The sequence below is a fragment of the Miniopterus schreibersii genome, assembly GCF_964146895.1.
Source record: "Miniopterus schreibersii genome assembly, chromosome: 7".
Classification (NCBI taxonomy): Eukaryota; Metazoa; Chordata; class Mammalia; order Chiroptera; family Miniopteridae; genus Miniopterus; species Miniopterus schreibersii.
In genome coordinates this window covers 18585787-18601651 of record NC_138108.1, presented here as the reverse complement: position 1 = coordinate 18601651, position 15865 = coordinate 18585787, and the positions used below count along the sequence as shown (strand labels likewise).

The window sequence follows — 15865 nt, the reverse complement described above, 5'->3', positions numbered from 1 at the left end:
CTCCAGCGCGAGGGGCGGGGCCGCTCGAGCTCCTCCGGGCTGAGCTCGGCTGTTTCCGTGCGCGGCCGCTGCGCACTCGGCACTGGGCGGCGCTGGCTGGCTCCCTGGCTGCGGCTCCTCAGTCCGCGGCGGCTGCTGCCTGTGGCCCGGGCGGCTGGGAGAAGCGGAGTGTTGGTGAGTGACGCGGCGGAGGTGTAGTTTGACGCGGTGTGTTACGTGGGGGAGAGAATAAAACTCCAGCGAGATCCGGGCCGCGAACGAAAGCAGTGACGGAGGAGCTTGTACCACCGGTAAGAGGAGCAGGAGGAGGAGGCAGGAGCCGGAGAGAGCCGGGGGGACGGAGGGGGGACGGGGAGGCGCCGGACACCCGCGCTCCGGGCCTTCCCCTCGCAGGAGGGGCCGCGGTAAAGATGGAGCCTCCGCCCGAGCCCCACAACATCGCCGCCGCTCGCAGCGAACAAAGAATAATGGCGGCGGACTGGAGCCAGCGGCGGCCGGGGCGGCAGCGACTCTGCCTGCAGCCAGCGGCGGCGCTCATGGCGGGGGGCGGCGGGCGGCGGGCGGGGTGGGAGCCGGGGACCGAGGTTGTGTTCGGGCGGCCGGCCGCAGCGAGCTGGCGCCCGCGTTCCCGCCGCCGCCGCCGGGCCGGGCCGGGCGCGGAGCCGGGAACCGGGAGCCGCCCCGGGGGAGGCCGCCCGCCCGGCCCGATCTGGCCTGGCGCTGCTGCCCCCCGCGCCGCCCGCGCGGCCCCCGCCGCCCGCCTCGCCCCCGGCCCGGCCGTCGTCCCGGGCAGCGCCGCCGGAGCGCCCGCGGGGGGTGGAGGAGGAAGAAGGCGACGGCGGAGGGCAGGGGAGGTGAAGGTGCCTGCCTTCCCCGCAGCCGCCGTGTCTGCCATGCCCGCTTCGCGCGGAGAAGCGCGGCAACATCTGACCCGCTCTCCTCCGCTCTCTTTGTGCAATAAAGTTCGAAACCAAAGGTTTCCTCTCGTCCTGTATTTTATTCATGCCCTTTCCCCGTGCTCCCAGCCCACTAGGGAAACACTGTTTTTTCTTTTCTGCTTAGTTGAAATGATGAGGGCTTGTGCATTTTTAGATACTTTTGACTCTTTCTCTCACCCTCTTTTTTTTTTTAAGGCAGTAGTCATGGAAATGCATTCTTTTTGGGAGGAAGGGGTTGCTAAGAAAAACATTTCTAATAACTTTAAAACTGTTGGGATCTTGTAAAAGGGAAGCTGCTGTTTGAAAACAGTTTCGGTTTTAACCCTTTTTAATAAGGTAATCATTTGAGATCTATCATTGTGAAACACTTCGTTTTTAGTCGATGTACTTTTGCTTTACATCACTTTTTATGTTTTTTACCAACCATTCCGACGGCGTTTGGGTCCTCTGGATCTCTCCACCCCACCGCCTACCATGTTTCCCACATATTTGTCTAAACTTAAATATATTAATACTAATTCTAAAAATGGGCATTTTAAAATATCCATTGTTTGTCTCGCATGCGGTAGGTAACCCCAGCCGGAGACTGACAGTTTAAGCCACAAGACTTATTTTTTCGTTGCTATTAGGAAAACGCACAGCTGAAAAGTCATTAACACATTAAAGATTAAAAGATAATTTTTAAAGGACCTGCAATATGACCTATTTAAGTTTGTCATACCTTCTGGCCTTAGCTTACATCAGTTCTACCTTCTAAAGGTTTAGTATAAAAGATAACTTTTGGTTGCCAGCTATTGAAATCTTTTACACTCACTGCTTATTTCCTGATTTAAAAGTAAAGCCCAAATGGTTATTTTTAGGTGGTGCAAAAGATGAACGGATTATTTGTTTTGAAAATACTTTGTCATAGTATGATAGAACTGTGGTTAATACATACACGGTTTCTTGTTAGGAATAAATTTTGACTGGTCATGGAAGCCCTGTCTTATTTTTCTGTAGCCTTGTCACTTCTTCAGAACCTACTTTGCTGTATTGCAAGTCTTTAAAAAAATCACATTAGCAATTTGTCATTGATGAAAAACTGAATTAGGAAGATGCAATAAAGAATTTTTCCATAAGAATTGAGAAGATGATTTTATTGCCAAGGAAAATTATAGTATTGATGATGCTATAGATTACTGTTTTTCCTTAAGAAAGATTTTGTGCAACCCAGCATGAGTTGAGTAAATTTTTTCCCCTACAGAGAATATAGAACAACAACTCTTCCTTTGTGAAAATTTAAACTTTATTTATAAACTCATAATCTGTAGTTCTTGGTAATTACAGGTGAAACTTTTCACACTTTTATATTCATTAATATTTGCACATTCACTTAGAGCATGGTACTAAATTATATTTCTACCCCTCTCAGGGATCAGTAGAAATCACCATTAAATGTGCTTGAACTTTTAGTAATGGGCAGGTGTATTCAGAAAACGAATGCATCTTTGACACAAATTTACTAAAAAATGTTAAAAGGCACTTCCTTACAGGATTTAAAATTCTAGTACCCCTTTAAAAAATTTTTTCCCTACATAAGAGCCTAAGGAAACTTAGAAACCTGGTCTATAAAATGGCACCTTTTTCTGCTTTCTAAAATTTATATTCTTGATTAGATCTGATAAAAAGACCTTTATTTTGCCTCATTCTAAGACATTGGGTTTTGTTTTTTGGAGTATAATATGGTTATAGTAAAACAGAGGGTTGGTAAGAGTAGATTTACAGTTGTGAGTACAGGAAACAGTTTATTCTCGTATTTATTAATTGTATTATTTTCCATACAAATAACTGTAAACCTACTTTTGCCCCACCTGTATGTATTCCCTACTTCACCTCAATTTAAAAATCTTTTTCCTCTTCCACAGTAGAAAAACGTTTCTTGTAACTTAATGCTTACAATGTATCACTGACACTTATAATTTCATTTGCTGTGTAAATACCTTACTGGATACAGTTACATACTCTTACTGACAGCAGCCTGTAAGTCTTCCACACATACTCTCTTGACTAGTGTCATTACTGATTGAATAGTTGGGCTCAAATCCTCCCATAAGAGTGTAGTAGACAGGGAAAGGAGAAAGCAAGCTTTTTTTCTTTCATATGTGTGAACTCATTTCTGCTGCAGTATCACTTGAGACAACGGTTTGTGGTAATTCAAGCATTTAGTTAACATTTACAGTGACAGAATGTAGTTAGTGGAAAGAGCATTAGGTGTTGGAATCCCTGCTGACACTATTGTCATGTGCCTACCCTCAAGGAAATGTGTGACTTAACCCGGAAGTTTCTTAATCTTTCTGAGTCTCAGTTTTCTAATTTGTTAAATTAGAATAATACCACCTACTTAATAGGGTCATGAGATAAAGTAGCTCCTTAGGGACTCAGTGATAGATACTCATTTTAAAGCTTTATTTTAACTTCCTAGCTGTGGGACATGGAGCAAGTTTCTTCTCCATACCTCAGTTTGCTTGGTCATAAAGGTACAATATCCACCTCATAGAAATGTGGGGGATTAAATAAGTTATTACATGTAAACTGTTTAAATAAGTTCATATTAAATGCCACGCATTTCACAAGTGTTCAACAAATGTTTCCTATTTTTAAATTATTCATTATTAATATTACTATTTGAATACACTGGAGCAGAAGCTGCAGCAAATTCAAAGATGAATTACACTGTCTTGTCGCTACCCTAAAGGAACTTTGAGGACATGATGACTAATAAGGCAGAATATATGTCGTAAGAGCAATAGAAGGAAGAAGAGATCATACTTGATGAAATAATGGAAAAGAATATTACAGTTTTATATTTTCAGTTTTATTTTTTAATAAGTAATTCATTCAGGTAACCCATAATTCAAAACAAAACATATAAAAAAGTGCACGTGTGTCGCCACCACCCTAGTCATCCAAGTATTACCATTTTTCAGAGGTATTGTATCCATACATAAGCGAATACATATGTACTCTCCCCCCTCCTTTTTATACAAATGGCAGTCTACTATATACACTATCATATATCTTGCTTTTTTCCACATAATATTGCTTAGCAAAAAGAACTTCATTTTTATTTGTTTTTAATTATGAGACACTTCAGCATATGGATGTACCTGTATTTATTAACTAGCTGATTTTGTTTTTAGGTCTTATCTGACCCTTTAAAGGAATCTGTCATTATGCCTTTATTTCTTTAAATGAAAGATAATTAATTTGAATGAGAAATAACAGTTTCTGACAGGAAATTGTTATTTGAACTGCCTCATTACCTTTTTAGCTTTAGTGCATGAAAAGGCAAGTAAGCTGTGTAAGAGTTAACTGAAAGTGAATTTAGTCTGAATTTACCTCTTGTTGAGGCTCTTTCTAGCCCTAAATAGACCACTACCTCCATCTATTACTGTTTTAGCAAAAAAAAGTCTCAATAGTTCTCTCTCTAAATGAGAAAGAACATCTAGTATAGTTCAGTCTTTTTTTTCTTTTTAAAGCAGACTATTTTCATGGGATATTATAGCCCAGTAATGCTGATTAGTATACTAGCTTTCTTCCTGTTTATTTTTTACATAGTCATTAACTTATTCTTTGATGATTTTCTATTTTTAGTTTGTCAATGAGTTTTATATCTAAATAAATAGTGAGTTTCACCGATATGATTCTGTATTAAGACTCTACTGCTTAGATGATCCCCCCCTCCCCTAACACTCCACCCCCAGAATTCCGTGGTAAACCAATTGGGCCAAGTAATACTACTATTTTTTTTTTTTTTGGCTCTTCTACGCAGCATTTAACCATAGTACATTTTAAATAAACATACTATTAGTGTATTGTTAAAAACACATGCTACACATTTTTAAGTTGATTAAACTTAGAAAGTGATAACTAATAATCCAGCAACAGGGACATAGATAAACTCCCTATCTTCTAAAAAACAAATAATTAATGCTGTCCTGGTGTAGCTCATTCTTTGTATGCTCAAGTTAACAGTTACACATACTATAGTTTTTAATGTAAGAGTATTGCCTTACTCTTATTTTGAGGATTTATTAGTATTTTATATAAAATACTAATATTTTGTGCTGGTTTTACCTGCTCAACGACTGAAATGTTTACAAAGCACTTTTTACAGATTTAGGGGGATAGTGATAGGTAATTAAAGTTTGTAAAGGCAAAACATTTTTCTTCTGAAACATATCTGTGTGCTACCAGGGAATTAAATGATTTCTCACAGTATCATGGAATCGGCGAATTGCCTTTGGGGGAGGAAATAAAGATAACGAACTAAAGTAATAGACTGATAACGTGAAAATGGCTGTTTTCCTCTGCCATTCAGTACATTTTAACCCAGTCATTATATAGAGGTTAGCCCTGGTCAACTTTCTGAAGTCTTAAGAAGAAAGCATGGTGTTAAACTTATTCTAGACTATCATATCTATAAATGTAGGTTTTAAGACATTTGTAACTTAGATAAGAATAGCCATTTGTTTTTCTTGTTCAGGGTGTTTTTCTCTCCTTAATGTATATACACACACTCTTGTCTTGTGTCCTGTTTGTTTTGTTTTGCATTTTTCTCTGTTTTGTTAGCTCTGCTAGACGTGGCCCTGTAGGGATGTTTTGTTATATTTTATCCAGAGTTTTGTTCACTTGTCTACTAGGTTACCAAAAAGGGGGGGAAAAGATTAATCATTCATATTCTGGTGTTTATCCCAACAGAGAAGTAGAAGACAGTATTTTTCATCTCCAGTGATGAAAAATTACCTTTATATATTTAATCTATTCTTGAGGCTAGTTACATGAATCTCAACTTTAGAGGGGGGAAAAGGAACAAAAAAAAAAAACAGTAGTACTCCTTGAAAAACTTTTAAGTGCCTGAGTTGCTTTCTCTCAGGGTTGAGGTAAGGTAATAAAGGCTGTAAATGAGATGTGCTGCCTGAAGAAAGATGAAAGGCACGTGAGTTTTCATCCTGCTGCTGGGTTAATCTAGGATCTCTGAAGACTTTGACAAGGGGCAAAGATTTGGAGTGTAAGAGATTGATGTTGAGGGTGTGTGTGTGTGTTTCCCGAAAGGAAAGAAGTACTGACATTTGGTTGGAGAAGAGAGAAGTAGCAGAAGTTAAAGTAGCTGAGGAGTGACTTGGCTAGGAGTGGAGGTTGAGCCTAGAAGTTGACTTATACCAGTAGTAATAGAAAAATGTCCTTCCCAGACTTTAGTGACTCTTCTCTAAAACTAACATTTCTTTCTTTAATTTGAAGTGTATTCCTAATGAGCTAGTTATTTTTGAGGGTGGTTATCCGTGTAAGTGATCGGCAGCAGGAGACTGAGAAGCGCCTTATTTTTAACCCTCACCCGAGGATATTTCTTCCATTGCTTTTCAGAGAGAGTGGAGGGGAGAGCGGGAGAGAGAGATCAGTGTGAGAGAGACACACTGATTGGTTGCCTCCTGCACGCACCCCCTGGCCAGGGCTGGGGTTTGAGCCTGCAACCAAGGTATGTGCCCTTGGCCAAAATTGAACCCATGACCCTTCAGTCTGCGGGCCGACGCTCTTAACTACTGAGCATGACTGGCTGCGGCAAGTATCTTGTTTTTTATCACTGAAGTGAAAATTACTGCTTGTTCTGACTTTGTACTCTTAAAGGGGTATTTTCTTTATAGTATCTGCAGCTTTGTTGTTTGCTCTCACCAGTAATAGTAACACCTTGGTTTTACTTACTGCCATTTGTCAGTCTAGTCCTTTATTCAATGAACATTTATTAACCAACATTTTATACTTGGTGAAATAATCACAAGAAAATTTATTCAGTTAAGTATTTTTATAGATATTAAGTGAAGGATTGTTGTAGTTGCTATAAATAATAAAGCCTGATTATTTGGCTCCCGCCCTCAAGGAACTTTCAGTGTAATGGGGATGATTTATATGTGGCAAAGTATCAGTTTTCACTATTGTATTGAAGGGCTATAGGAGCTTAAAAGAGAGATGATTTAGTGCGGGAAAGTTTTGTGAGAAAGGATTTAAACTGAATACTGAAAAACTTGGATAAGTAGAGAGAAAAGGGTGCATATTCTAGGCGGTGGCATGGACAACTAAAATGAAGACATGGAAGTAGAATGAACCTAATATGCTCACAAGTTGGTGAAGAAAGTATTATGTTAACTATAAACCCCACATTATGAGGAACCCTGAGTGTGAGGCAGGAAGCGTTAAATTTCATGTAAGAGGAGGAACAGTATAAACGGATGACATGATAAATTGGGCTAAAACAGACTTCCTGACTCCTAATCCGCTCTCCTTCATGGTAGATTATATTGCAGTTAAAAAATTGGACATCATAGGGTTTTTTTAGTAGATTTATTGAAATATTCACATACCGTACAATCTACCAATTTCAAATGTACAGTTTATTGGTTTTTTAGCATGTTGACAAAGTTGTGCATCTATCACCACAGTCAGTTTTAGGGTATTTTCGTTACCCCCAAAAGAAACCCAGCATCCTGTAGCCATCACCCCTCAATCTCTCCATATCCCCAGCACCAGGCAACCACTAATCTACTTTCTGTCTCTACAGACTTACCTATTCTGGACATTGCGTATGAATAGACTTATACAATAAGTTTTTCATTGTGGTAAGCTTTTTTTACTTAGCATAATGCTTTCAAAGTTCAAGTTGTATATATCAGCACTTCATTCCTTTATATTGCTAAATAATATTCTACTTTATGGATACACGACATTTTACCAATGAATTCATGGACATTTGGACTTTATGGCTATAATGAATAAAGCTGCCATGAACATTCATTTATTGCATACGTTTTCATTCCTCCTGGGTATATACTTAGGAGTTAAATTGCTGAATTATATGGTAACTATGCTTAACCGTTGGAGGAACTGCCACACTTTGCCAAAGCTACTGTACCTTTTTACATTCCCACCAGCAGTGTATGAGGTTTCTGATTTCTCCACATCTACACCAACACTTGTTATTTTTCATTATAGCCATCTTGGTGAGAAGTGGTATCTCATTGTGCTTTGGATTTGCATTTCTCTAATGACTTAATGATGTCTAGCATCTTTTCATGTACTTATTGGCCGTTTGTAAATCTTTGAAGACATGTTTCTTTGGATCCTTTGCCCATTTTTAAATTGGGTTAGTTGTCTTTTTATTGAGTTGTTATTCTAGATACAAGATAAATGATTTATAAAATTTTCTTTCATTCTGCGGATTGTCTTTTCACTTTTTTTCACAGTCAAGTAAAGGTTTATTAAGGAAATGATGCCACACCCAGAGTCACAGGCGAGCTCATGCTCGAAGACCTGGCTTCCTGATGACTTCTGTGTGATGGGTTATACAGGGGACTAAGGGAATTAGGGTCCTGGTTAGGGTCATGGTCTATTGATTGGTCAGTCTTTTTACTTTTTTGTTGCTGTTGTTAATCCTCACTCAAGGATATTTTTCCATTGATTTTTAAATAGAATGGAAGGGAGGGAGGGAGACAGAGACATATCTATGTAAGAGAGACACATTGATTGATTGCCTCCCTCATGCACCCCGACCAGGGCTGGGAATCAAACCTCATACCAGGTATGTGTCCTTGACTGGGATTCGAACCCACAACCCTTTGGTGCGCAGGCAGGCTCTAACCACTGAGCATACCAGTCAGGGCTTTACTTTCTTTTTTTTTCTTTTCTTTTTTTAAATATATCTTTACTGATTTCAGAGAGAGGAAAGGAGAGGGAAAGAGAGATAGAAACATCAATGATGAGTCATTGATCGAGCCTGCAACCTGGGCATGTGCCCTGACCAGGAATCGAACCCTGAGCGCCTGTATCCCACGTCAACACTCAACCGCTGAGAGCCACGCTCGGCCGAGCTGGGCTTTACTTTCTTGATGGTGCCCTTTGAGGCACAAAAATTTTAATGTTGATGACTTCCAGTTCATGTATTTTTTCTTTTGTTGCTTGTGTTTTTGGTGTCCCTATCTAGAACACCATAAATTCTTATTTAGTTATTACAGATATTTTCTAAGTATCCTTGAAAGCCCAAACAGGACACCATTATTTGATGAAAAATAAGTAAAGCCACTAATGCATATTTGAACTCACACCATGCCTCCTCTGGACTTCCCTTTATTCTGTGTCCAGATCCCTTAGTTGGAGTAACTGATGAAAAGAAGCAAAGATAAAAATCAAGAAATAACAACTGTACGTGTAACATTTTTATTTTAAGTACTATATTTTGAAAATTATTTGTTATGAGAGAATTTATTATGATACTTGTGTGGGTGTAGTGTATGACTCATAAACTCTACTGTGTTTGGGGAATTCACACTTTACAAACTTTAACCATGAAGAATAGTAACTCCTTTATTTTTTACATATAACTAAACTGAGCCCTGGAGAATTTTAATAATTTACTTGCTGATAGAGCCTTTTTCCTGGGCAAGAACTAACAGTAAAAACATAGCTTTCAGCCCGACTGGGCGTGGCGCTCAGCAGTTGAGCATCACCACCTAGGATCCAGGAGATCGCACTTGGATTCCTGGTCAAGGCACATGCCTGGGTTGCGGGCTCAGAGGCAGCTGATCAATGACGACTCGCTCATCATTGATGTTTCTGTCTCTCCCTTCCTCCCTCTGAAATCAAAAAAGATATATTTAAAACAAACAAAAAAGCATAGCCTTCGTCACCCTTTTGTAGCATTATCTCTTTGTGAAAAAAGTTTTCAAGGCTCTAGCTTTATTTATGATTACTAGAATTTTTATTTCTAAACAATAGTAGTTTAGGTTTATAAAAGTTCACTTGGAGGAAGTCATTGTAGCCAATGACTTGAAAAAAAATATTGAAAAAAAATATTGATTTCATTATTTATTACTCAGGTCTGCATCACTAGAAAGATTACCATAAATGTCCAGCTCATGCTTTCCTTTTTTATATAATTTGTTGTATTTCTATCATTTTAAAATAGTTTATGATTTTAAATCGGTTATTAAATACATGTTTGGAGGGAATTTATGGGTAAGCTGATTGTAAGGATTAGTTTATACTTGCCCAACTTTTTCATACATAATACATGCAGGGTGGCGGCAAACATAGGTTTAGTTGTTTATATGGGAAATAATATGATAATAAATAATAATACAAGAGTAATGCCCTGGTCGGTGTGCTCAGTGGTTGGAGCGTCGGCCCAGTCACTTGAAGGGTTGAGGGTTCCATTCCCAGTCAAGGGCATGTGCTTGGGTGGTTTTGATCCCCGGCCTGGTCAGGGCACGTGCGGGAGGCAACCAATTGATGTCTCTCTCACATAGATGTTTCTCCCTCCCCCTGCCCCCTCCCTCCTTCCACTTTATCTAAAAATCAATGGAAAAATACCCTCTGGTGAGGATTAACAAAAATAAAATAATGTAATAATAAATTTTTGCGTACTCACAACTGTAAACCTACTTTTGTTCTGCCTTGTATTTTATCCATTATTAGCTTCTAAGCTCATTCAGAGAAAGGTTCTTGTCTACTTTTTTTTTTTAGTTTTTAGCAGAACACTTATAATGTAATAGGCACAGAACATACATTTGTTTAATGAATGATTCCCTCTTGCAGGGGCACAAATTTAAAAGGCAGGATTAAAAACAGTGCCCCTTTAGAGTTGCACAGATTGAAGGAAGTGGACATGTAAACGTTACATCATTAAAATGTACTGAAATTACAGACTTAATTTTTAAAAGCCAGGGAAATTGGGTTCATTTTCCATTGCTTAAAAAGTTTTTATACTTTGAATTTTTATTAACTCTGATGCTTTACTAACATGCCCCATCCCATCTCTGAGACATGAGAAATAGCATGAGATTGTATTAATCAAAATGACCTTACCAGAAATCACTACCAGGTTGGTAAAAAATGGTACATCTACCTGAAAGGTTGGACTTGATGCTGATTCTTTCAGGATTAAAAATAAAGTTCCTAAGTTTGAAGTGAGCCTTTTATCAAAACTGTACATAAAGTCTTTGCTGTTGTCTGCATGTCATTTATCCTCTTTATAGATTAACCATGGCAAATTTTTAAATATAGCCCCAATGTACCCTTGGTGCCATGTGTGCTTGGGCTTTTTTAGTAAGCAAAACATAGTTAATGTGATTAGCATGTTACTTAATAGTCCATGAAGTTCCATTCTAAATACAAAAAGTTCTTCACTTTTATAATATTGGAGGCTATGTGGTATAGTCCTGAACAGTATTGTAAATTCCTTGCAAATCTCTTAACATCTCTAGTTCTTTATCTGTTAAGTCAGAGCTAAACTAGAATTCCTGTCTTAAGACTCCTACTACAACGTGCTGACCCATTTCAGGAGAACTGAATTTTCACTCTTCTGTGTCTAATTTGTAAATAATTCTCCAAGAATAGCGTTTCAAATTTAGTTCAAAACAGAACTGTCAAAATAATAAATGTTGATTTTATAAACTTATTTTTCAAAAACATTTGGACATTTGTTACCATTTGAATAGTGATTTTCACAGAGTCCCTTGGGTTTTGTTGAGTAAATAAATATTTAACTCAGGGCACAACTTCTGTGGGTTTTTACAGTTTCAGCATTGAGGTAGTTTATGAAGCAGAACTTAAAATTTGAAGACAGTTTCACTCTTTAGTCAACACAAAAATTGCTTTTCTAAAAGTAACTATGTAGGAGGTGTATTTTTCCTTGGAAAACAGTTTGGCTCCAAAAATCCATTTAGTAGGAATTCATATATAGACGTTTATATAGGATCACCTCTTTGAAAGGCTTATGATGTAAAAATCTGGAAACATAGTGTCAGGTGGGTGTTTGGAAAGAAAGGAGAATGGGAAGAAATGGGATAAAATGTTATCTGATGCATAGTCATGGTTGCAGTAGTCTTACCTGAAGGAAAACAAAGCATATACATTTTGCCAATACTTAAATAATAATTTGATTTAAGAAAGTACTAAGGTTTTCCTATTGAAAGGTACTGTAGAATTAATTTGTCACATATTCTAAGATAGCTGTCATAAATCATTCAATACATTTCTATAAATCAAATAACATTTTTCTAATTCACTTCTATTAAGTACTTCCTTTCAGGTGACAGTATCTTTCTTATAGTGCATGCTTTCTTATAGTGCATTTAAAAATAACTTGGTTTATTAAAAATAACATTCAAGCCCAGCCAGGCATGGCTCAGAGGTTGAGCATCGACCTAGGATCCAGGCGATCGGGGTTAGATTCCCAGTCAGGGCACATGCCCTGGTTTCGAGCCGGATCCCCAGTTGGGGGCGTGCTGGAGGCAGCCTGTCGCTGACTCTCTCATCACTGATGTTTCTATCTCTCTCTCCCTCTCCTTTCCTCTCTCTGAAATCAATAAAGATATATTTTTAAAAAACAAAAAGCCATTCAAGTATGCTGGTATTCACAAAACTGCAATACATTATAAAATATAAGTATTGAACTTTAAAGTAGTTTCTCTGAGTTTGAGCCAATAAACAAATACATAGGTAACTAATTTTATTAAATAACATTGAAAAGATTCCCCTTTGTTGTATGCTGCCTTTTTTGATAGCAGTGGTTGGGTTATACAGATATTTACTATTAATATAAAGAATTTATAAAAATACATAAACACTTTCAGATTTTGTCTTATAAATAATTAAATCTTATCAATTCAAGTAATAAAAAATTAACTTCATATATAACTTTTTTTGCCTTCCTGTAATATCTAGACTAGAGGCTGAGGTATGAATTCATTCTCCAGTTAAGGGAAACAGACCTTGGTAAGAGAACATAGAAAACTATTTCTGAAAACTGTGTCCAAATTTACTTAGTTTAATAAAGACATCAAGTTTATTTTATATATCACGTTGTTCTTTTACTGTTTCCCTAAAAAGTGTTTGTAACCTCATTTTGTTAAGGTGTGATCAGTATAATCTAATAAAGTTTTTATAGTTGAAGATGATAATGTGTATTGAATTGGGTGTGGGTGGGTGTGTATATTATAGACATACTGATATGTATGTATACACATACATTTGAATATGTGGTATGACTATCTGATTTCAGTGAAGATACACTGTATTTAATACCAAAAGATTATTTATTATTAGCATCAGAAACCTGGAACACTACTAAATTTCCAGTATTGATTGCATACATCTCGCTTCTGTAGGATTGGACATATGATAAAGATAAATGACAAGCATTCAAGGTTCACAACCTAAAGAAAAATTGTACAGGAAAAAAAAGGGAAGGGAAGGAGGTAGTGCCACATTGTTTCTGATTCCTAGAAAGCAGAAGTTGTGTAGCACCTGAATATTTTACCACTTTCTTTAGTAAGGTAATCTTAACACTTTAGAAAATTAATCAAGACATACTGACAGTGTTAAGAATGTGTTAACAAGGCATTCAAACAGTTATCCTAAAAACTAAATAATAAGTACCACATAACTGTAGAAAGTACTATGTATTGCTCAAAGATGTTTCTAAGTATACTTCTGCAAAGTAATTTGGTACTACGTTTGAATATGACAAAATAATTGTTTAGTTCTAAAGTCATGTGCCCAAGTGTGCCTTTTGCTATGGTTACCCTGGAGATTTTAAACTTCTGCCTATGTGATTTCCTTAAATCCTTGGACTTTTAGATTGGTAAAAGAGTTCAGGAGGAATCTACCTGGTGTAGGTTGTAGGGGAAGGTTTTTTTCTCATTTATAATTGAGGTTATTTGCATTTTTTAAAGTCAGCATGCATTTATATGTTCTGTTATTTATAACTGCATTATTTCTTCAGAGTCAAAATGCAGAACAGTTCATTTCTTTGAACACTTGCCTCATATCCTAGACTGTATTAATTTGGCCATAGATTTAAGGGATTAAAGAGTAGACTAGGTTATGGGGGAGATGGGTCTGTTTTTCATAAACTTGAACTACAATGTTTAGGATTATAAGGACTGGGGCACTTATTAAAGGTCAAAATGTTTTAGGCAGAGCAAGGTGAAGAGTTGTAGCATTGTTTCCTTTTGCTTAATGGATTGTTAGCAAAACTGATGATATAGGCTTGCTTTCTTGTTTGATTAGCTTTAGTTAGCTTGGTAAAGGCAGATATGGAACTAGTGCTGCCAGAAATTTGTCCCTGGTTTGGTGTGTAGTTCTGTGTAGAATTTAAATGCTACTTTAAATCAATGAAGGTTTCACTGGTTAGCTTTTATAATATTGAAAATCCCTCAAACATCTTACCCAGCTTTATTTCTTACACAGCACTTCTCACTATCTGATTTATACATTTCACTTTCTCCTCCCTGCTTCCACACACTAGAATATAAGTTCACAAAGGAAAAGTTTTTAAAAATTTTATTTCTTTATCTTCAGTAACTTGAACAGTGCCTGACATATAAGTTCTCAGATATGATACTTTAATACAAATGTAATGTAAACTGTTACATTGAAGATATTGTTGGTTTTAGAAAAGTGTTTACTTGTGAATTCCCTCAGGATATATTGCTATATAGAGTAGAAGTAAAATCCATTGCACTATAAAAATTCTGAACCCAGTACCTTAAGAGACATCATTCTGATATTCTCATTTTGCCCTAGTAATTCATAGTTGCTTTGGAGTGGCCATTCTGTATTATGATTTCTTTCTCTTTGCTTCTATACAAAATCTGACACCAGCCACTCACAGTCATTTCTCTAAAGGTCTACCATAATTTAAGTCTTTGCTCCTACCATTTTTCTTGTCAGAAAAGTTATCCTTTCCCCCCACATTTATCAGTACTGTATTGCAGAACATACTCTCTTTTAAATGTCGTGTGTTTGTTCGACATTTACAGAGATGTTTATCTAAGCTACATTTTAAACTTTTAAATAACTACTATCTTTACTGTGTAAAGTAATACAGCCCTAGTCATAAATTTCTTGAAGGCTTCTAAGATGGAAAGGAAAAACTGCTTTATCTTCTTTGAAAATTAAGAAAAGGGGCTATTAAACTATTTAATAACTATAACAGCAATTAAGACAAGAGCAATATAATGAGTAGAAGAGACACTGCCCTCCAGGTAAAAGATAATTTTTATTTTTACTTTTTAAAAAATATGTTTATTGATTTTGGAGAGGGAGGGAGAGAGAGAGAAACATCAGTGATGAGAGAGAATCGTTGATTGGCTGCCTCCTGCACACCCCCTCCTGGGGATCGAGCCTGAAACACCAGCATGTGCCCTGACTTGGAATTGAACCATGATTTCCTGGTTCATAGGTGGATGCTCAACCACTGAGCCACACCAGCCAGGCAAAGATGACTTTTATTGAATAATATTCTAGTCTTGTTGCAATTTTTGAAAGTACTAATAATTATCTCCAGTTCTGTTGCATTATCAGAATTTTATATATATGTAAATGAGTGATAATATTGCTGTATTTGCCCACATTCAAGATGCTCAAACACCTGTTCTTAGCCAACCTGTCTTTATATATGTGTGTGTGTCTGTGTGTGTATATTACTATATGGTAAAAGGAAATACTTCCTTTATTATATATATTCGTTTATTTAGTATCCTGCATAATTATGTGTTTACACACCTTGTGGTGTAAGTTCCTAGGATCAGAGCATTTAATACAGGTCTTTTAATCCATCTCCCTTGTTACAGATGAGGAAATTGAAACACAAAAAGGTTAATTTGTCCAACGACCGCTTGGTGACAGATCTAGCTGTCCAAGTGTTAAGTTCCGTTTCCCAGCTACTTATAGCAGCGTTCATCATTTCTCTCAAGATTGGATGAAGAATACTACAGAATTACTTTGCATTTATTGTTCATACTAAGAAGTAGAACTCAAGATCATTATAGCAAAATGATATGTATCTTTCTGAATTGTTTTAAAGTTTTTTGTTTTAGGTATGACACTATTTTGTA

General features: G+C 37.3%; 1 protein-coding gene across 7 annotated transcripts in view; it reads left to right on the top strand.

The window, feature by feature from the left end:
• Positions 1-41: 41 nt before the first annotated feature.
• The window catches only part of CREB1 (cAMP responsive element binding protein 1), a 47067-nt gene continuing 31243 nt past the window's right edge, over positions 42-15865 (top strand). For 4 of the 7 annotated variants that reach the window (XR_013999222.1, XR_013999223.1, XM_081143250.1 and 1 more), the window contains exon 1: positions 89-290. The gene's annotated coding sequence lies outside the window, so the exon portion shown is untranslated. Of the gene's footprint in view, positions 291-15865 lie in introns of all 7 variants that reach the window. The other 3 variants (XM_081143249.1, XM_081143248.1, XM_081143247.1) reach the window with 3 other exon arrangements.